Source organism: Geotrypetes seraphini, chromosome 2 (assembly GCF_902459505.1).
Source record: "Geotrypetes seraphini chromosome 2, aGeoSer1.1, whole genome shotgun sequence".
NCBI classification, from domain to species: Eukaryota; Metazoa; Chordata; class Amphibia; order Gymnophiona; family Dermophiidae; genus Geotrypetes; species Geotrypetes seraphini.
This window is the reverse complement of record NC_047085.1, coordinates 233,710,513-233,733,174: the sequence shown is the minus strand read 5'-3', so window position 1 is coordinate 233,733,174 and position 22,662 is coordinate 233,710,513.

Below are 22,662 nucleotides of genomic sequence, written 5' to 3'. Positions count from 1 at the left end.
CTTTCCCACCATGCGTCTCATTCCTTTGTAATTCCCTTTTCGGAAGTTCAGTGCCGTCGTTCTGGACCGATATTTCGCCCCTGCGTCCAGGTCGAAGCGGATCATATTGTTTCCCAGCATCCCTTCTACTTCTACATCTTGTGCCGGTCCTCACTGTTAGAATTAAGTCCAGACTTGAGTTACTTCTTGTATTTTCCTTGACAAGTTGTTCCAGGAAGCAATCGCCTACAGCATCCATGAACTTGGTCTCTCTGTTGCCCATGATAACTGTGTTGCCTCTCTTGCAATTGCATTTAATCTCATCTGTTATTTCTCCATCAATTTCCTCGGACTGCCCTGGGGGTCGGTAGTAGATGCCGATCCTCGTTTCTGGTCCATTTGTTCCTGGAATTTTGACCCATAGAGACTCTAACTTATCCGTCTGTTGAGGCATGCTCTCTCAAATAGATTCAATTCCCTCTTTGACATATGTGGCAATGCCTCCTCCTTTTTGAGTCACTCTGTCTCTGTGGTATAGTTTGTATCCCGGTAGCACTGTGTCCCAGACATTTTCCTCAGTCCACCATGTTTCTGTGATGCCGATGATGTCAACATTATCATTTTGTGCCACAGCTTCTAATTCACCCATCTTATTTCTAAGGCTCCTTGCGTTCATGTACATACACTTGAGTTTGCAGTCTGTTCCCTTCTTGCATGTTCTTCCCTCTTGTGTCCCTTTCGGTCTGTTTCACCTGCGATCTGGTGAGTCTTCCCCTCTATCTTCCTGTACGGTATCCTCTAGATATACCGTTTCCTGAACCATCGACTCTCTCTCTCTCGGTTGATTGTTGGCTTTCCCCTTCTTCCTAGTTTAAAAGCTTCTCAACTTCTCTCTTGATGTTGCTTACAAGTAGCCTCATTCCGTCTCTGATGAGGTAGAGTCCGTCCTTCCTGAATAGCTTGCTCTTCCCCCAGAACATCATCCAGTTGCGCACAAAGTGGAATCCTTCTTCCTCACACCAACGCCGTATCCACGCGTTGATTGCTTGCAGCTCCATCTGTCTCTTCTTGTCTGCCCTGGGTACTGACAGGATCTCTGAGAATGCTATCCTCTGTGTTCTGGTCTTCAGCTTCCTTCCTATCATTCGGAACTGGTCCTTCAGTACTTCTCTGTTCCATAGGTTGTTGTTTTTTTTTATCTTCACCAAGTGTCAGAGAAAGATAAGTCAAGGTCTTTCTTCTCTGGCAGTTTAAAATCACTTGAATAATAGAAAAAGAATGAAAGTGGTCCAAGTCTTCTCAGCCTACCATGGTAGAGTCATGTTCTAAAGGAGGACTTTTCCCTCCCTTTTTCTGTCTAATCTGTACTTCGTGTCGAGCTCTATCTTTATGGAGATGATGCGGTATACAAACTTAAGGTTTAGTTTAGTTTAGGTTAGTTTCTGTTGTCCACGTTGTTCGTCCCCACATGGATCACTATTGCCGTATCTTCTTCTTCCACACTGTTGATGATCCTGCTGATGTAGCTTACTATGTCTTCTACCTTGGCTCCCGGTAGGCAGGTCACCAGCCGATCCAGTGTTCCTCCCACTATGTGGCTGTCGACTTGTCTGATGATGGAATCCCCCACGACGATTGCTGTCCTCTCTATCTTTGCTTGGTTCTCCAGCCGCAGGTCCATGACTCTGGTGTATGTCTGTCTCCCAACTGACAGAAGGGCCAACTGTCCATACCAGCATACACAACCACACACTGTTCTTAATATGGCCATGCATCATTCCTGAATCTGATACAGGAGAAGTGTAGGAGCCTATGCCACTGGAAATACTGCTCAGTGAAATTAAATGAAGCCACAGCCGCATTCTTAAATACGAGTCATACTTAAGTTGAGTGTCTGTATCTCGGGGATTGTATGTAATCAAAAAACATAAAATAACTCCCAACTTTGATATAAATACAATTGGAAATAAGACAGTGTCATTGAGGGTCACAGTAGCTGGAAAAGCCTGAATAGAAGTTCCAAATGAAAGGAGTTTAGTCTTTACAGAATTAAGCTTCAAATGAAAGCTACTGGCCCAGAACTGAATCTTCAAAATATAGACAGAATTAAATTTATATTGGAATCAACTTCCTGAAGAATGAACATATCATATGTATGAAAAAAGGAAATCACCTTCCTGAAGAATGAACATATCATATGTATGAAAAAAGGAAATCACCTTCCTGAAGAATGAACATATCATATGTATGAAAAAAGGAAATCACCTGTCTCTGGTGCCACTTTATTCAAAGTACTCATAAAAACATTAAAAACTACTTGGGACAAACGTGAACCCTGGGAACACCATCGTTGGGAGACAAAAAGCAAGTCAGAGCTCCTTCTACCTTTACTGTAGGTGTCAAATTAGTGTGGCAGTTGCATTCTTTTTTTTTAAATTGCAGGCCTTTGCACTGTTATAATGCAATCTACTGTCAACCAGCGGTTGACTGTTTAATTTACTGCATCGATTTTCATCTATGTAAAGCCCAACTTTTTTTTTACAGGAAATTCAAGTAGGAAGATAATCAATTTACAATATATTTTATAAAAGGTTTGCTGAAACTTAAGCTTTCTGTAAATAGTTAAAAAGCCATACACTAGAACTTATGGCAGAAACATCAATTCATCCAAAAAATACATTAAGAAAAAAAACATCTGCTTCACACAAGATTTTGTATATGTAAATGCTGGGACTCACATTTCAGCAGTCCCTCCTTGAGGGCCGCAATCCAGTCGGGTTTTCAGGGTTTCCCAATGAATATGCACTGAAAGCAGTGCATAGATCTCATGCATAATCATTGGGGAAATCCTGAAAACCCGACTGGATTGCGGCCCTCATGGAGGGACTTTGAGACCCCTGACCTAGAGGGAGTCAATTAAGGAGAGGCAAGCAGAATTCCTCCCATCAAACGCCAGATTCATACACCTCCTTAAAATCTGAGCCTGGTAGATGCCTGACATATAGATAGCCCTTCTTCTAAAATTACTTATATGTATATACTGATTTACATGTGTGAACCTAAAATCATCTCTTCATACAAAACCACAGATGGAGGTTGGCATACTGTGACACAATTTTATTATAATTGTCAAAATGAATTTGTGATTTTAAACTGTATATAGAACTGAAAAATCAGAAATGTATTTGAAAGGAAAATATGATGGTTATGATTTAAATATATACCGTATAGTACTAACATATTATAAGAGTGGTTTCACTTTTCTTCAGTAAACTGCCTAGAATATATTACTCAGTGTACTGGAAAACACAAATTATCCAGTGTAGTCATGCACAGACTGAGTATATTTAAGTGTTAGCTTATTAAGTTGACACCATATCTAAATATTAGGCTTTGGTGAACTGTATTACACATTCAAAAGATTTGTAAGATTCATACACAAATATATGGCAAATTTATAATGCTTGGAACCTCATGTTTTTTCATAGATATGATTTCAACACAGCTCAGATTTTAGGAAAGGCACTATTTATACTGTATATAGAGAAGCTGCTAGTAAATATATTGAAAATACGTTTTATCCAATTCAGTTATGAGCAGGGATTCATTCAGACCAAAAACCATACAGATAAAGCTGACATACTGAAAATCAAAAAGATGAAAAGGAGAAAAATAAACCTCAATTGAGGGTCGTTGGGACTACACAAGTACCCAACCATCCACTCATCATCACGGGTTTATAAAAAACTCCAAAACATGTATAAATAATCAATTCTCACATCTTTCATTCACACGAGGTCTTCTTTTTGTTATTTTTCACAGTCTTTTTTTGTATGTATAAAATTTCAGTTTAAATGTCAAGTAATGAAAAAGGCCCGAATCCCAAGCTTAACCACATTAAATGGCGAGGACTACAGCTGAATGTAATCAGTATAAGCAGTTTTTAGAGATATGCAGCATATGTCTGAAATCGTGAAAAAATACACTCATCTGAAATCGAGGATTTTCACCAAAAGGCTTCCAATTCAAGATCCCGACAGAAAAAACTTTCTGTTTCGCCCGACGAGGGCTACTTCAGGGGAACAATATCAACTCCAATATCTCTCTGCTTCTAATTATCTGCTGGAAATAGAGCCGACTCCTCTCAAGACGGTACAGGGACTGAAAGACGCGCCCGGCTCGAATAAAACACGAACCGGGCGTCTTGACGTCATCACCTACGTGATGTACGATAGGACAAACACACTCACTTCCAACTAGCTACCAAACAAACCCTAAGGAGGAACATATAAAATGAATTTCAAAGGAATGGCTGCCATTCATAAGCTGTATTCAAGCCAACTGGCTCTAAGGTTTGTAGCCTGCTAATCCATTGTTGTTCCTTCTGCCATAGCATTCTTCTACTGTCCCCTCTTCTCTGAGTAGGGCGTAGTTTCTCAATGACCCAACATTTTAAGTTCTCAAATCTATGGCCAAATTGGGTACAATGAGCCACTATCGGGGCTGTTAATTTACGAGTGTTCAAACAGCTTTTATGTTCTGTAATTCTAGTGGTTAAGGTCCTTGATGTTTGCCCTATATATAGACGGTCACAAGGACATTGAATCGCATATATTATGTTCATAGATTGGCATGAGGACGTCTGGTGTAAAACAATATTCTTGCCATCACTGGGATTAATAAAGCTGGAAATATTCAGCATTATGTCACAATTTGAACAATGTCCACAAGGTTTGTGACCCTGGATGTTATCTGAATTTTCTTCTATAAAATCTTCCTTAGATGTATGACATAATAAGTCACTAAGATTTTTATTTCTTGATTGTGAAAAAATAAATCTTTTGTTTTCAAAACAAGGAAGCGTTTTTAATAGAGGAAGATGTTTTTTATATTTCTTGATCACTTGTGATGACATACGAGTTTGTTTAATCACACATGGAATTATAACATCATCTGAATGAGGTCTTTTGTAATCTAGCAATGTTTCTCTAGGATTGTGCAACGCACGTTTTTTAGCTCGTTTAACTATGTTTTTGGGATAATCTCTTAGCAATAATTTGTGTTCCAAATTATACCGTCTTGAGAGGAGTCGGCTCTATTTCCAGCAGATAATTAGAAGCAGAGAGATATTGGAGTTGATATTGTTCCCCTGAAGTAGCCCTCGTCGGGCGAAACAGAAAGTCTTTTCTGTCGGGATCTTGAATTGGAAGCCTTTTGGTGAAAATCCTCGATTTCAGATGAGTGTATTTTTTCACGATTTCAGACATATGCTGCATATCTCTAAAAACTGCTTATACTGATTACATTCAGCTGTAGTCCTCGCCATTTAATGTGGTTAAGCTTGGGATTCGGGCCTTTTTCATTACTTGACATTTAAACTGAAATTTTATACATACAAAAAAAGACTGTGAAAAATAACAAAAAGAAGACCTCGTGTGAATGAAAGATGTGAGAATTGATTATTTATACATGTTTTGGAGTTTTTTATAAACCCGTGATGATGAGTGGATGGTTGGGTACTTGTGTAGTCCCAACGACCCTCAATTGAGGTTTATTTTTCTCCTTTTCATCTTTTTGATTTTCAGTATGTCAGCTTTATCTGTATGGTTTTTGGTCTGAATGAATCCCTGCTCATAACTGAATTGGATAAAACGTATTTTCAATATATTTACTATTAGTCTCACGTTTTTGCCTCAAAATAAATTATTAGTGGTATAACAACAATTTAGGCAATTAGCGATGGCACAGCTATGGGATAGTGGCTTTGGCTTCTCGGATGGTCAGAGGACTGAAATATTGCAAGCACCAGCATTATCTACTAATGAAGTAACACATGATACTGATTTGGCATGGTTGGACATAGATAAAATAATGAAACAAATAATACAGATGGAATTACAAAGTGCTAGTTTAGTGGAATATTGTAAGAACGAAATAATCCCACGTGGTTTGAGAATGAGGACAGCTCCGCAAATGTTTATTGACAATACTGATTTCATAACAATCTGGAATCAGATTTTGAATCGCTGCTCGTTGGATTTAATGTTATTATTGATCAAAACATTACAAACTAAGATACAGGAGAATAAAGGAAAATATGACGAATTAATAACAGAAGCTCGTAAAAATAATGATTTTGAAGATAAGTTAACAGATTCAAATTCTAAAATGGATAAATTTCGCAGAGAAGTGAGAACTAACAAACTTAAAAAGTTTCAAAGAGACCAGAAAGATTATCAGACAGGATATGTTTATAGATGGATGAGTGTGAACTATAAACCAAAAACAGTGAGGTTCACCACTTCAGGTGAATCTTCAGATATTGCAAATAGTGAGACTACCTCTACTTCGGAGGAACCGGATGGGGATCAAGGTCAAACCAGACAAACTGTAGGATATACACGAGGAGGAAGAAACACTCGAGGCAGAGGGTCATATCGGGGGCGGTCACGAGCCCGGACACAGAAGAGACGGAATCATTAGTTATTAATATTTCTCAGAAAGTATTGTCTATAGATGAAATTTCAGTATTATCTAAGGGACTGACTTTCGTTCCAACAGTGGCTCATAATGCATTTCAAGCCCAAATCGACTTGGAAAAATTTTTACGGAGATTAAATTTATGCTCCTTTTTCCATGAACATCCCAGCACAGCATCAGATAGGTCCTGTGTACAACCTAAATCAAAATGGAACCCCCCTGGCCCACCGAACCCTGTTATCACGGCTTTCAAAACCCTTATGATTCAAGAACTGTATAGTATAAGTGAAAAAGCTAAAGTTCAGAGAGGGGTTCATAATTTATCTGCAGTAGAATATGGAGCCCTTCAAAAATTGAGAAATGATCCAACTATTGTGATTAGAAGGGCTGATAAGGGGGAGCAGTGGTGGTTTGGGGTTGTGATCTCTATATTACGGAAGCTAATTCTCAATTGTGTAATCAAGATGTATATCTGAAATTAGATCAAGATCCTTCAATGGAAATCTTTGAAAAGATTTTTAACATCTGTGCAGAAGCACTGAAAAGTGGTTTCCTCACTAAAAAAGAATACCAATTTCTCACTCCTCAGCATTTCAAAGTACCTATATTTTATCTGCTACCAAAAATCCATAAAAACACTCAGTGTCCGCCAGGCAGACCAATAGTATCAGCTCGTGATTCACTATTGGAAAGGACAAGTAAATATATAGATAAACAATTACAAGTTTTTCTAAAAACTATTAAATCATATTTACAAGACACTACACATTTTTTGAAATTACTTACTGAGTTGGAATCTACACTACCCACGGAGTGCATTATGGTGACATTCGATGTGTGTTCATTATACACATGCATCCCACAAGAAGAAGCTCTGGTAGTACTGGAAGCTTTATGGAATTCACAATATGTTCAAGATAATATACATACGAAGTTTTTGAGGGACCTTTGTGAAATTGCATTGAAAAATAATTACTTTATCTTCAATGGTGAATTCTTTAAGCAGCTGTCTGGAATAGCAATGGGTCATTCGCTCCAACAATTGCGAATTTGTATATGTCATGGTTTGAAGAAACACTGATTTACACCATGCCAGAATTTCACCATGTTTTTAAGTGGTGGAGATTTATCGATGATATTTTTATCATCTGGTTGGGGACTAGGCAACAACTTATAGAATTTAATGATAAAATGAATCAGTGTCATCATTCCATTAAATTTACCATGACATATAGTGTTGAGAACATCAGTTTTTTAGATGTGGAAATTTATATGAAAGATCAGCACATTGAAACTTCAGTTCATCGCAAAAAAACTGACAGGAATACGTTGCTTAAATTTAACAGCATGCATCCAATTCATCTTAAAAACAGCATTCCTTTTGCGCAGTTTCTCAGGTACCGTCGTATCTGTAATACTAAGGATAAATTTACACAAGAAGCAAAGATATTGGAACACAAATTATTGCTAAGAGATTATCCCAAAAACATAGTTAAACGAGCTAAAAAACGTGCGTTGCACAATCCTAGAGAAACATTGCTAGATTACAAAAGACCTCATTCAGATGATGTTATAATTCCATGTGTGATTAAACAAACTCGTATGTCATCACAAGTGATCAAGAAATATAAAAAACATCTTCCTCTATTAAAAACGCTTCCTTGTTTTGAAAACAAAAGATTTATTTTTTCACAATCAAGAAATAAAAATCTTAGTGACTTATTATGTCATACATCTAAGGAAGATTTTATAGAAGAAAATTCAGATAACATCCAGGGTCACAAACCTTGTGGACATTGTTCAAATTGTGACATAATGTTGAATATTTCCAGCTTTATTAATCCCAGTGATGGCAAGAATATTGTTTTACACCAGACGTCCTCATGCCAATCTATGAACATAATATATGCGATTCAATGTCCTTGTGACCGTCTATATATAGGGCAAACATCAAGGACCTTAACCACTAGAATTACAGAACATAAAAGCTGTTTGAACACTCGTAAATTAACAGCCCCGATAGTGGCTCATTGTACCCAATTTGGCCATAGATTTGAGAACTTAAAATGTTGGGTCATTGAGAAACTACGCCCTACTCAGAGAAGAGGGGACAGTAGAAGAATGCTATGGCAGAAGGAACAACAATGGATTAGCAGGCTACAAACCTTAGAGCCAGTTGGCTTGAATACAGCTTATGAATGGCAGCCATTCCTTTGAAATTCATTTTATATGTTCCTCCTTAGGGTTTGTTTGGTAGCTAGTTGGAAGTGAGTGTGTTTGTCCTATCGTACATCACGTAGGTGATGACGTCAAGACGCCCGGTTCGTGTTTTATTCGAGCCGGGCGCGTCTTTCAGTCCCTGTACCGTCTTGAGAGGAGTCGGCTCTATTTCCAGCAGATAATTAGAAGCAGAGAGATATTGGAGTTGATATTGTTCCCCTGAAGTAGCCCTCGTCGGGCGAAACAGAAAGTTTTTTCTGTCGGGATCTTGAATTGGAAGCCTTTTGGTGAAAATCCTCGATTTCAGATGAGTGTATTTTTTCACGATTTCAGACATATGCTGCATATCTCTAAAAACTGCTTATACTGATTACATTCAGCTGTAGTCCTCGCCATTTAATGTGGTTAAGCTTGGGATTCGGGCCTTTTTCATTACTTGACATTTAAACTGAAATTTTATACATACAAAAAAAGACTGTGAAAAATAACAAAAAGAAGACCTCGTGTGAATGAAAGATGTGAGAATTGATTATTTATACATGTTTTGGAGTTTTTTATAAACCCGTGATGATGAGTGGATGGTTGGGTACTTGTGTAGTCCCAACGACCCTCAATTGAGGTTTATTTTTCTCCTTTTCATCTTTTTGATTTTCAGTATGTCAGCTTTATCTGTATGGTTTTTGGTCTGAATGAATCCCTGCTCATAACTGAATTGGATAAAACGTATTTTCAATATATTTACTATTAGTCTCACGTTTTTGCCTCAAAATAAATTATAGAGAAGCTGCAACATGTAGAGATTTCCAAGAGGTCTGTTGTAAGCATGGTTTGGTAAATCCTTCAAAATATATGTGTAGAGGGGCATAATCGAAAGGGACGTCTAAGTCCGTTTAGTCCATATCGTAAGTCGTCCAAACTTAAAAAGAGCCTAAGACACATTTTCAAAAGATATGTCCAACTTTTTTTAACTTTTGAAAATCATCTAATTATACGTCCTGCCGATCTGATCGTCCAAGCCACTAAATCGTCTATCTTTATACCACATTTTCGTCCAACATTCCGTCCATTACCGAAAAGATGTGCTGAGACTAGAGTCTGTCCAGAGAATGGCAACCCGGATGATCGCGGGTCTTAAGGATCTCCCTTACGAGGAAAGGCTGGATAAGTTACAGCTCTACTCACTCGAGGAACGCACAGAGAGGGGAGACATGATCGAGACGTTCAAGTATCTCACGGGTTGCATCGAAGTGGAAGAAGATATCTTCCTTCTCAAGGGTCCCACGACAACCAGGGGGCACCCGTGGAAAATCAGGGGAGGGAAACTGTACAGTGACACCAGGAAATTCTTTTTCACTGAAAGAGTGGTTGACCGCTGGAATAATATTCCACTTCAGGTTACTGAGGCCAGCAGCGTGCCTGATTTTAAGGCCAAATGGGATAGATACGTGGGATCTATTCACTGAGTTAGGTGGGGAAGGGTCATTGCGGTGGGCAGACTAGATGGGCCGTGGCCCTTATCTGCCGTCTATTTCTATGTTTCTATGTTTCAAAACACCTAGAACAAGCCCTGTTGGATGTGGGAGGGGTCTGCAAAGTGATGGACTGTACACCCAGACATGCCACCTAAATAGTGGGGTACCTTACAGGACACTGCTGTGAACTTCACAAAAAGGGTGCCATGGCTTCTCCTCCCTACAGCTCCCTTATAGGTGATGGTAAGCCCCCCAAACCACCTCCAGAATCCCCTAGACCCACTTATCTACTACCCCAATAGCCCATATGGCTGCAGGAGCCACTTATATGCCAGTCAAAAAGAGTTTTGGGGGTGTAAAGGGCAGTGCACATGTTTCAGTATCAATACAGTGATTACAGGGGCTTATGGGCATGGGTCCTCCTCTCTATGGGTCCCTATCCCACCCCCAAGATGACTTAAGCTGTCTCTGGGCTGGACGACTAGGCTTTCCTATGCCAGGCGGCCAGGTGATGATAGTCTGGAGGCTGAAATTTAAAGATGTGAATAAAATTTTTATGGGGGTGGGGAGGTTGGTGATCACTGGGGTAGTGTGTGGGGGTCTGTGTTATGTGTTTGCAGTGCTTATCTGGTGAGTTTAGATGTTTTTTTGTGACTTAGACCATGTTTTACATGGTCTAAGTCACAATGTCCAAGTTCCGTCTAGGCTCTGTTGTTAAACTTTCGGTTATACATGCTGTACGATTAAGTCTAAGCCGGCCCACGTCCCGCCCAACTCCCGCCCTCGACACGCCTCCTGAAATGCTCCGTTTAGCTTTGGACGTTGAGCGGCACTATGAAGGCCTAGATCGTTTTTAAATACATCCAAAACCCAGTTTTATTATCGGCACTTGGATGTTTTTGAAAAATGTTCATCCAAGTGCCGACTTAGGCCAGTTTTTGGACGTTTTTCTCTTTCAATTATGAGCCCTGTAGTGTTTATCTTGGAATGGCATTACATGCATATCCCAGAAAATTTCCACACTGTCATTTCCATCTGCTTCAAGTTACACTTAACTTTCAGCTAACTTCTCGTTTGGACCTGAGATTTGGAGGAATGTCTGAAGGGGAAACATCTTAGATGCCTACCATGCCCAAGTCTACCATGTCTATTCTCTGGTCCCAATCACGCGTACTTTTCAGATAGGCATTGGAGGGTATAATCAAATTACCACACCAATTACGCTTTATAAACCAATTTGAGTTGCACACAGAATTTAGATAGAAGTCACTAGGCAGTACGACATCCCCCTTCCCCTCCTGTTTTATCCCTTCCCTTTTTCCTTCCTTTTATTTTTATAATGTAATTATAAACCTCCATCTCCCCCTCCTTCTTCTCATCACCTATCTATCTCAATTATGTCCTTGTCTTGGCCTCAATTCCCCATATTTATTTATTTATTTCAATTTATCATTTTCTTTATGCAATTTTAAATATTTTAAATATCTTTTTAATTTCTATTATTGTAAACTGACCAGATACTTGTGATGGTCGGTATATCAAGCTATAAATAAACTTGAAACTGAAATAGTAAAACACAGAAAAAAAAACCCAAAAAAGAGTAATAGGACTCCTGAACAAGAAAAATAGTTTTGCTGCAGACAGCAGTGGACTAAAGTTCCCTGCTCCATTCATCAAGAACCAAATTAGTATTTAATCAATATCAAATGCTTAGGCCAAATACCAGGCTTTCAGCCTCTTCTTAAGTGTAATATAAAATTGTTTGATTCATAGTTTTATCATTCATCAAAACTCCCCCAATATCATCAAAAGCAAGATAGGCAAGGCCTATTAATTTACCCGCATTCATTATTCTCAATAGCACAATGCAGAGACAGAGCAAAAGTTAAAATTAAACTGTAAAACAGAGGAAAAAGCCTCAGAGCCCCACCTCTGGCAGTAAATTTTAGAGAGGCTTTATGGACAATTACTTAATAGGCACAAAGAAGCCCATGAATGATTCACGCTCAGCTCTGTGCAATGTCCTCCCAAAATTACTATTGTTAAACGCATTGAATTATTTGATATTGCGTTCAAATCAAAATTTTAATAAACTTGAAACTTGAAAACTTGAATGCAGAATTTACAGTGAAAAAAATCATTGGAAGCAGAAACATATCTTATCTGCTTTAACTGAAGACTTGGTCCTATTACTACTATTACTACTACTAGTACTTATCATTTCTATAGTGCTGCTAGACGCATGCAGAACTGTACATTACATTAACCATGAAGAGACAATCACTGCTGGACAGAGCTTACAATCTATAGTATACTCTGTGTTATCCAACACCCGTGGGGATTGGGAGTTGCTGAATAAATGTAGTTTCTGATTGCTTAACTACCGTATATACAACACTTGAATATAAACTGATATTTTTAGCACCCCAAATGGGCCAAAATGGGAGTTTTGGTTTATATTTGAGTCCCCCTGAAGACCACTGTCGCTGTTGTCCTCCTACTCCAAACTCCCTCCCGAGGGCATTGGCGCTGCTATCCTCCACTGTAAACCAACTTCCCCCAATGCCACCAGCGATGTTCTCTCTTTGTGTCCAAGATGATTGGCACTGCTGTATACCTCCTTCCCCCCCTGACCGGCGCTGTGCTTACCATGCATGTGCCACTGCTGAAAGAGCCTGCTGCTCATGTTCTATGCTGGGCCACTGCAGGGCCTTGAGCATCTGCACATGCTCAAGCCCTTCTGACTCCTGCCCTCTCCGAGAATCTCATTGGTTTTCAGTAGCGGATATCAGCTATGGTGGCCTTGGGTGGTGGTTGGAGTGGAGGATAGCAACATCAATGACAGCAAGGGGAGTTTAGAATGGAGGATAGCAGCAACAATGCCCTCGGAGGGGGTTTGGAGTGGAGATAGCAGCAACGGTGGCCTCGGGGGGGGGGGAGGGGGACAAGTTTGGAGTGAAGGTGGTCTCGGGGAGGGATTTTTTATTTGCCTGTTAAGAGTGCTAGTTGGTTGAGTGCCAGTAAACTGGAATTCTACTGTAATTAGACAAACAGGACAATTGGGGTAGGGAACTACAGAGGAAGTGACAAAATGGAAGCCAAATATGTGAAAGTAGCATTACGAGTCATATGAAACAAATTTTGGAAGGGAATGGAATGGATAACAATCTATGCAGAGATAAATAAAAAAGAGGCTGATATTCAGTCTGTGTTGGGCATCATAATGTCTGTCTGATACCAGCGCTCAACCCAGATATTCAATGCCAAGTCATTTTCAACAACCGGTATTGAATATCCAGTTTCATTTTTGGCTGTGGCTAGTTAACTGGTTAAGCTGATATTCAGCGCTAACCGGTTAACTGCTTAGTGGTTAAAGATAGGCCTGCTATATATGAAGCCTATTTTAATTGCTAAACCTAGCTGTTTAGCGCTGCATATTCATGTTTAATTGGCTAAGTGACACAATATAACCAGCTGGCAGTTAGCCACTAAGGGGGGAATTCATCAAGTGTGCTACTATTAAGATGAGTTATTTTACCATAAGTTGTGCTATTTTAGCACAGGTTTCCATTCTATCCAATGAGATCTTGTAATAGTAGGTTAAATAACTCATCTTAATAGTAACACACATTGATGAATTCCCTCTAATTACTAATATTCAGCAGACACAACTGACTATTTCACTCTGAATATTAGCACTTAGCTGGCTAAGCACTATTTAACCTGGGGGGGAAGGGGGAAGAATGCAAAGAGGTGTAAGGGATGAACCCCTAAACCAGGTACAGTATTCTGGTTTACTTTACTTGTAAAAAAGGCTGCATTGATTAAAAGCAAGATCTTACATATTTCATTTATAACTAATTGAAAACTAGTGTTTACACAAGGAGGAGCATCAAATTTACGAACACCTGTCAAAAGTCAAATGTTTTTAGTTTTGTATAAGCTAAAGTTTTTGTTTTAAAGTCGAGACCTTCATAATGTTGTACAGAGTGTCATAATAATACAGCTGGTAAAGGAAAAGAGCATTAACAGCGGAAGCTGGAATGGCCCGCTTTCTTAATGGAAACATCATCCAGCCCTTCAAACCCTTAAACAAATCCCCAAAGAAGACGCGTAAACGTGCGTGGTGAAACCTGGCCGCAGCCCTGTTTATTGTAAATTAACATACTTAAATAACATTTAAATAATATAAATAACAGTACAATCAACTTTTAAATAACCGTTTATCTATTAAAACCTTCACAATGGTATCACCATTGTGACCCAGATCCCGAGCTACTGACACAGATGTAAATGGCCCCCGACCCTGCCATCCAAGCAAGGGTCCGAGGGGTGGCATGTCCCCACATGCCCCATTGTCCAAGGTCATCCGACCAACCAGGCACGGCTCCCAGCCGGCCCACCGCTCATCCCCATGATGAGACCAGCCGCCAGTAGCTCGGGATACCGCCACAAGCCTGTAACCCGTTACAGGCTCCCCCAATAAACAGAGCTGCAACCAAGAGTCCAACACACGCTCGCAGCAGGTAGCAAAATCGTCAAGTAAGAGGTCCCACCCAATATCCGAAAGATGCACCTGATCCCGGAAAAACAAACCCGAACAACAAACATCAACCCAGGAATGTCTAATCTGAACCCCGCCCCGAGCTTCCACCCACCAACCAATCTGTCTATTCACCTTAATGAGTCCCCGAGTCCATCGTCGAGACACCAACCGCTTCGGCCGCGGAATAATGTCCGACCAGACTAGTCGTGACCCCGGAAACCAACCCTGTATCACCCCCAGATCCCCTATCACCATGTCAATCAAATGTTTCCCACTGAGCGCATCCACATCATTGCCCCCGAGGTGGAAAAGCAATAGATCGGGACGCTGAGCTCGATGCCGCAGATCCTCCATTAGGGGGAGCAGCTGGTGCCAACGCATCCCCCGCTGACCCCACCAGGAGACGTAGACTCCGCGATGATGGAGACCCAAGTGCTGACCACCCGGTCGAATCACCGCACGCTCCCCGGCCCAATGGACAAAGGAGTGTCCAACGATCCAAACTGACAGGACACGACGCGCCGCACCTGAAAAGCAAAACCCAGCAGTCAAGCCAAATTCCCTAGAACTCAAGAGGTTAGTAACAAGAAACCATGCAGTGCACCCGCCCGCACATCCCCGAACCGCAAACATCTGACCCAGACTCAACAACCCGCCGAACCACCCTATCCCCGGATCACCCATTAACCCAATCTACTTGACTGCGCATTCCCATGCAGGGCATCTATCGGGCGGATGTAGCCACGATACGCACCTGAAGACCATCTGCCCAGCCTTTGAATGGCACCTTCGGGAACACCTGCCTCGAAAGCACTAGTGGCAGCTCCGATGCGAAAAGAGTGCGTGCCGAAGCGCGCCGGCTCTGCACCGCACCGTCCCAGAGCCCGACGCAAGACAGTCAGGAATTGGTAGCGAGTAAGACGGACACCATCCGCGTGCAGTAACAAGGCCAAGTCAGAGCTAGGTCGAATCGCCATATAGGCTTCCAGCGACTGGACCGGGCATGAAGCACAGCCCACCACTCGGCGCAAGACCAAAGTGCGCCCCCTGCCCAGCTGATCCGACTTAGACCGGGCAATGAACAAGCGCACCGCATCCCCGGACATGCTTACCTGTCTAAACAATAGACCTCGCAAACCCAGGGAGTCTGCCGGGTGGACAAGCAACTCACCCACCCGCAGCGCTCCAAAGAAAGCCAAGGAAAAGGCCACCCTAAACAAACAAGCCTCGAAACTAGAACTTGCAACCACGGGCAATACCGCAATGAGACGCAACAATAAGGCATGTGTGATGGGCAGCCGGGCATCTGGCAGCCGCGGAGCCACTCGATCCCAGGCCGCCAACATCCTGCGAGGCAAAAACCCGGACGTAGGACAGGACCACCCGAAGGCCCTACAAAAATAAGCAAAGCCTGACAGGTGCCCCGCTGCCGCACTCCGGGAAAAACCCTCCTGTTGAGATCCCGCTAAGAAGTCCGCTAACAAGACCTCAGAGACAGGACCGGGGACCCAACCCCGCGTATGCAGAAATCGACAAACAGTCACAAAACCCCGATTGTATCGAATCCACGTGGCTGGCGCTACCGATCGCTGCAACAAGCTCCAGATTCGTTCACCAACAAGCCCCATAAATGTTCCGGCATCGGCGACCCCTCCTCCTTCGCTGAAGGCGCCAACTGGCGAAACTGCAAAAATTGAAAGCGAGAAAGTGTATCAGCAAGCCTGTTCTGAACACCAGGTACATGTCGAGCCCGGATATACAAATTAAGGCGCAAACAGCGCAAGACCAGCTCCCGCATCACCCTATTCACCTGTAAACATTTTGCAGCCTGCCTATTCACTACCTCAACCACCCCCATGTTGTCACACCAGAAAACCACACGCCGGTTCCGCAACTTCTCTGGCCACAGCTCACACGCGACTAACAAGGGGAAAAGCTCCAAAAGGGTCACGTTACGAGTAAAACCTGCCTTCCGCCAACTCTCCGGCCATGCCGCAGCGCACCAGTCCCCTTGACAGTAGAGTCCGAAGCCTACGCCCCCCGCCGCATCCGATTGCAGCTCCAGATCCACACTGGAGGTATCCGGGAACTGAATGGGAAGCGATCCATTGAAATGAGCTAAGAAGATAGACCACATATGCAGATCTGCCCGAATCCCAGCCGAAATCCGAACAAAGTGTCTACGATTCCGAACACCGGACGTCGCCGCCGCTAAACGACGAGAAAAAGCCCGTCCCATAGGCAGGACCCGACAAGCAAAGTTAAGGGACCCCAACAAAGACTGTACGACTCGCAGAGTAGATTTATGGGTACCCCGCACCATAGAAATCAAGGTTAACAGCTGTCGCACCTTACCTTGTGGTAGCCGGGTCACCATTGCAACCGTATCAATCTCAATCCCTAAAAAGGTGAGACAAGAAGTGGGCCCTTCCGATTTATCAGCCGACAACGGCACTCCAAATTCGGCAGCCATCGCCTCGAAGGTATATTTTAGCAGACCGCAATCACCCGAGCCCGCCCCCCCTACGAACAGAAAATCATCTAGATAATGAACCACCGAGTCTCTGCCTGCACGGCGAACAGTAACCCAATGTAGAAAGGAGCTGAACAACTCAAAAAACGCGCAGGAGATGGAACAGCCCATCGGCAGGCAACGGTCATAATAAAAGGCACCCTCAAACCGAAAGCCCAATAACGGATAAGAGGATGGATGAACCGGTAGCAACCGAAAAGCCGACTCAATGTCCACCTTCGCCAGCAACGCACCACAACCCGCGATTCTCACCAGACGCAAAGCACTGTCGAAGGATGCGTAGCGAACCGAACAGAGATCACGAGGAATACCGTCATTCACCGAACGACCTACGGGCCTGGACAGGTTATGAATCAGGCGGAACTTCCCAGGTTCCTTCTTAGGAATAATTGCCAGAGGGGACAACACCATCGCCTGGAACGGACGATCCAGAAAAGGGCCCGCAACCCGCGCTAGAGCAAGTTCCTCACGCAACTTACGCCGCACCTCCCCCCGCAATATAGAAACCGAAGAAGCATTGGAGGCCTGCACGGAAGACAAGGGGAGGGAACAGGGAATCACAAAACCGTCGCTAAATCCCCCCGCCAACATTGCCGCAGACTTCTTATCCCCATACTGGTCCAACCAAGGTCTCATGGCACCCACCCGGACCGGAGTGGGCAGCCCCTGCACCCCGACCTCACTTGGTTGGAGCAATGGGGGCACCCGCTCCCTTTTTGGGGCACTTGGTAGCCGGGTGACCCTGTCCACACAAGGAGCAGGCATGCCGGAAGCGACAGTCTGTAAAGGAACAGGAGGATTTATTGAACTGCCAGCAGAGGCCCGGCCCCCCACCGGCCCCCGGGCCTCCCGTGGGACGAAAGGAACGACCTCCCCCCGCTACCGGAAACCCCGCCTTACCAGCAACGCTCAGGCCAGACCCCCCAGGTTTTGCCATATGGGTGAGCCATAGATTAATGTCCTGAGTACCCCAAGACATGTGCCTGTTCTCTTCCATCTTGTCACGGAAGGCCTCATCATAATTGAGCCAGGCCCAACCCCCGAATCTCTGATAACCATCTAGAATGGAATCCGCGTAAGCCAACAACAGGCTGTAGTCCTGGGGACGCTCGCGTCCCCAAACACTGGCCAAACGCAGAAACGCCCGCGACCAATTCACTATATTACGGGACACAACACTCCCCTTAGGCTTCCCCCCCTCCTTCTTGCTCTTCTTCTTCCGACCTCGTACACGGCCTTCCAAAAGCCTAAAAACATCAACGCACGAACGCTTCTTAATCTTGCGGCGAAGAGACCGCGGAACCTTCTCCCATAGCTCAGATAGCGCCACCAGAGCCGGGGCCCCCCGATCGGCACCTTCCTGTACTGAGCTCTCACCCATCCCCCGCCGAGGTGAATCTGACGAGGAAGAGGACGTCGAAGAAGAAGAAGATGTTAGAGAAGACGAAGAAGAAGACGACGGAGAATCCTTACCCCGCCGGCCTTTCCTACCTTTCCCCTTACCCTTCTTCCGCCTACCCTTACCAAGCACCCCAGCCGCTAAGGCCATGTTACCCGTGTTCAGGTCTCCAGCCGGTCGTCCTCCGCCACCTGCCGCTCCAGGAGTGGCGCCATCCGCAGCTACCACCATAGCAGGACTCCGATGGGTCGCCCGATCACGGTCCTCGATTCCGATCTGCCGTGCAGCATCCAATCCCTCGGTAGGCACTCCAGATGCAGAAGTCCCGGGGACACATTCGCGGTCAGCAGCAGAAGCCTGGGGGAAAAAATCAAGACAGGGGCCAGCAACCTGCACAGCAGAAGAAGAAATTAACCCAGAGGGCCAGACCCCCACCCGCTGATCTCTCAACCCCTCAATCCCTCGGGGGCTACCCCCAACGGGGATGCCCGGGCTCCAAGGCGGCGGAGGGACAACCCCATGGTAGGGAGGAGGAACCAGGGCCCAGGGATTAGGACCCCAAGGGGACCCCCAAGAACCTGGCGGCCACGAAGACCACCAGCTCCCCGCGCTTCCAGGCATCCCGTGACCCAATCCCGAGGGAGCGGGCGCCGCTGGGATCTCCGACGGACCAGCCCCCAGGACTCCAAACCCTTCCGAGGCATGAGCCACGCTGTCCGGACGGCCACACCCCGACCCCTCTCCCGCAATCACCACCCCAGCCCGAGCAGTAACAGACCCACCCGGCAAAGGGATCCCAGCATCCAGCTCGCTCACAGTCCCAGCCTGAGCTACAGGAACCATGCCTGCCGGCCTATCCCCAGCCTGTGAAGCACCACGGCTCCTCCCCCTTCCTCCCTGCAGTCTTCCACGGCCCCTGCGGGCCGACCCCGCGCTGGCTCTAAAAACCAACGCCTCTCCACCGACCTCCAGCGCTATCGCAGTTCGGGCAGCCGAACGCGAGCGTCTAGGAGGTAAGGGTCTACCCCTCCCCCTCGAGGCACTCACCGGGTCCCGCTCCTCCTCGCCGAACGAGTCACCGGCGACCAGGGACAGCTCTGCAGGATCCGCAGCAGCAGAGGTAGGGACACGAGCCATTTTATTTTTATTTATTTATTTATTTATTTTTTTTTTTTTATAAGTTATTTATTCGGCACCCGACTCGCGCCGCCGAACCGCTACCACCACCGCGCACCCAGAGGACCGACACGCGTGGAGGCACAGCCACGTGGTAGGCCCGAGACCCGCGATCACCCGACCTGGCTCAAAAGTTGTCTCGGAGGACCGGAAACCCTTAAGGTCCTCCGAGACCCTCCTTAAATAATCCCTCCACCCCCCGCCTCCCCCACGGCCGCGACACTGACTTATCAGAGGCCAGTCCCTCGGCGGGACGGCCTCTGCCCGCCCAATTTCCTTTTCTGCCTAACCCCCCCCCTTTTCCCGAAACCTGCTCGGCGGACGGCCCCGCGGGCCTTCCAGCTCCGCGTTAGAGCCGTCCGTCGAGACTAGCTCTCGGACTTTTTATTCCTCACTTCTGGCTGAGGCCCAGTTTTCAGACTGCATAACAGCTGCTATAGAAGAATTTTTTCAATTTAATATCCCCTCACACACCAACTGGACTAATACCTGGGATGCTTTCAAAGCTTACATACGGGGGACTATTATTCAGTTCACTACACGCCTTCACTCTTCTCGGAAACAATCACAACTGGATCTAGAAACCCGTATTCGTGAAGCTGAATCTCGCCACACTTCTGATATTTCTGATATTACAGCCTTGACGAACCTGCGTAACCTTAGACTCCAATACAATTCTTTGCTGAGCTCATCTGCTGCTAAATCGGTATTCGCCCAATCTTCTACTTACTATGCGGACAATAATAAACCAGGTCATTTACTTGCGAATTACCTTAAAAAATCCCAGGATAAATCCACAATATCTTCTATCAAAGACTCAACTAATCAATTCCTCACGGACCCTACTGGCATTTCTTCTGCCTTTTATGATTTCTATCAGCACCTATATTCCTCTGAAACCTCTCCTTCTGGTGCCCATCTCAAATCGTTTCTATCTTTCCCTCACCCTTCTTTATCACCATTAGAGTCTACTTCACTTATTTCTGACTTTACAGCCCAAGAAATTTCAGATGCCATTAATTCCATGTCCCCTAATAAATCTCCGGGACCGGACAGCCTTACTGTTGAATTCTACAAAGCCTTTCTCCCTTCCCTATTCCCTTTCATCTTATCGTTTTTTCAGTCTCTCTGTGATCAGGGCCGCTCCACAGGCTCTTTTACAGAAGCTACACTCATTGTTTTCCCCAAACCAGGTAAGGATCCTTCCGACGTTAAAAATTACCGTCCCATCTCCCTAATCAATGTCGATGCAAAACTTTTTGCCAAAATTCTTGCTTCTCGATTACAAGCTGTTCTTCCTTCTCTCATCTCACCTGATCAATCGGGCTTTCTGAACAATCGGTATTCCTCCAATAACACCCGCTTACTTTCTCACATTATACAACATGCCTCATCTCACTCCGACCGCCTACTGATCCTAGCCCTTGATGCTGAAAAAGCATTTGATCGTCTCGAATGGCATTTTCTTTTTCATATCCTCCGTTGGTATGGTTTTCCCGAATCTTTTATATCCCTGATTGGAGTTCTCTACTCCCACCCAACGACTCGGATCATGATCAATGGAAATCTTTCTAAACCCTTCTTTCCATCCCGTGGTACGAGACAGGGATGTCCTCTTTCCCCATTACTTTTTAATCTCGCCCTAGAACCACTCTTAGCTGCCTTTAGATTTGATTCTAGGATTGAAGGGTTTCAATCAGGTCCCTTCTCAGTAAAACGTTCGGCCTATGCCGACGATATTCTTCTATATGTCACGCCTGAATCCCTAATATACGTACTTGAACAAATTAATCACTATTCTACCATCTCTGGATATAAATTAAACGTCACTAAATCTGAAATTCTTCCGCTTAACTGTATTGACGTTCAATCTGAATCTTCTAAATACGGGTTTATATGGTCCCCTACTAAGATTAAATATCTAGGCTTATATTTTGGATCCTCGCTTGACTCCACCTTAAGACTCAATTCTGACTTTATCTTTTCTATTATTCGTTCTTGCACTTCCAGATGGTCCCCTTTGAATTTATCCTGGTGGGGCAGACTTTCTACCATAAAAATGATGATCACGCCCAAGATCAACTACATATTAAGCATGCTCCCTTGCCTCTTCCCCCATTCTATATACTCAAGAATTGAACACCTTCTCTCGTCATTCCTTTGGCAAAACAAACAACCTCGCATAGCAGTGTGCAAATTGAAGTGTTCTAAACTAGAAGGCGGAGTCAACTTTCCCAGTTTTCGGGAATATCACTATGCTTTCTTGTTATCTCAAGGTTCCATTTGGCTGACTCATTGCTCCTCAACCACAATACCCGTATGGCTGTCATTAGAACACTCAACTGTAGACCCCTACATCCTCCAGCATGCTCCTGCCATTCCTCTTCCTCCACTAGCCAAACAAAATCCAATTTTGCTTAACACATGGCAGGCGCTTCATCGCATAGACTCCCTTTCAGAGAAAAAACTGGGCGAATCGATACTAGCACCAATTTGGCACAATCCCAAACTAAAGATTGATAATGCAGTTGTGGCCTGGAAAAACTGGCATCGTCAGGGAATTTGGAATTTATCACATCTCATTATAAACAACAATTGGATTACCTTTTCCGATATTATGGCAAAATTTAATATTCCCACTTCTCAATACTTTAGATGGGTACAATTACACCATTGTCTTGCTGCAAAACTTTCTTCTCCTTCTTCTCTTCATACTAACTCTGACTTACACTCCAAGATTTTTGCCTTTTCAGCCTCCAGGGGTCAATCTTCCAATTGGTATAAACTTCTTCAATCTAAATGTTTTCCTGCACTCCCAATTTCCAAAACCAAATGGAATCAGATGTTGAAGTCTCCT